General features: G+C 43.5%; 1 pseudogene; it reads right to left on the reverse strand.

Moving 5' to 3' along the window:
• Positions 1 to 198: 198 nt before the first annotated feature.
• On the reverse strand, positions 199 to 317 carry LOC111734946 (annotated as a pseudogene).
• Between the last annotated feature and the right edge of the window lie 539 nt (positions 318 to 856).

Consider the following 856-nt stretch of genomic DNA (forward strand, 5'->3'; position numbering starts at 1 on the left):
TATTCTTTCTGCAACACAGCCAATCAAAACCAAAATATTGAATTAGTCGATACAGTGTTTCATAGACTTTTTCTGCATGTTTGTTTATTTTTATTTTCATTTTTTAATTGTTTTAGGCGAGGCAACCCTTGCTTGACCTCACACATTACAGCGACCTTGTCAGCTTACGATCTCTTATGTTTTATTTTATTTTTTGTACACCTACAGCACCTGGTCTTCCTAGGTGGTCTCCCATCCAAGTACTAACCAGGCCCGATCCTGCTGAGCTTCCGAGTTCGGATGGAATCGGGCACGTTCGGGGTGGCATGGCCATAGACTCCATATGTTTATTTTTTAAAAACTCACCCATATCAATTGATAAGCCTCTCCAAATTTTAATATTTTATTATTAGCTTCTAGATGAGAAGTTTACTGTAATAAACTGCTAAATACCTTAGCGTTAAAGAGAAGAGCTCTATGCGAAAGACCGTGGTGGTGCCTGGGTGAACGAAGTGCGTTAAGCAGACTTAGTATCAAAACATTGTCCTTGTGGCCCCTGACATGCGGTTCTTCGGCCGTGCTGATGGGCTGGGACGCTGCTGAGATGACCGTGTTTCATCAGTATGTCCGGTGAAGAAAGATGGCTTTCGCCACCGTTCAGGTCGATTCAGATGGGCGCATAGAGAAGAAATGGCCAGGCTGGAGAAGGAGTTGGTCAATTTGGAAATATCATAGCCGATGCTAACTTCATTTAATAATCGCATTGCTGTCCATTCAGTAATGGAGCAGAAATCTCCCGCAAGCAGAGGAGGTTCTTCGCTGCAGTCATTACCTTAGACACAGGCTTCTGTCAGCAGCTTCTCAGGCGTTTCTGTAC

This window comes from Pteropus vampyrus, unplaced genomic scaffold (genome assembly GCF_000151845.1).
Source record: "Pteropus vampyrus isolate Shadow unplaced genomic scaffold, Pvam_2.0 Scaffold10160, whole genome shotgun sequence".
Lineage (NCBI taxonomy): Eukaryota > Metazoa > Chordata > Mammalia > Chiroptera > Pteropodidae > Pteropus > Pteropus vampyrus.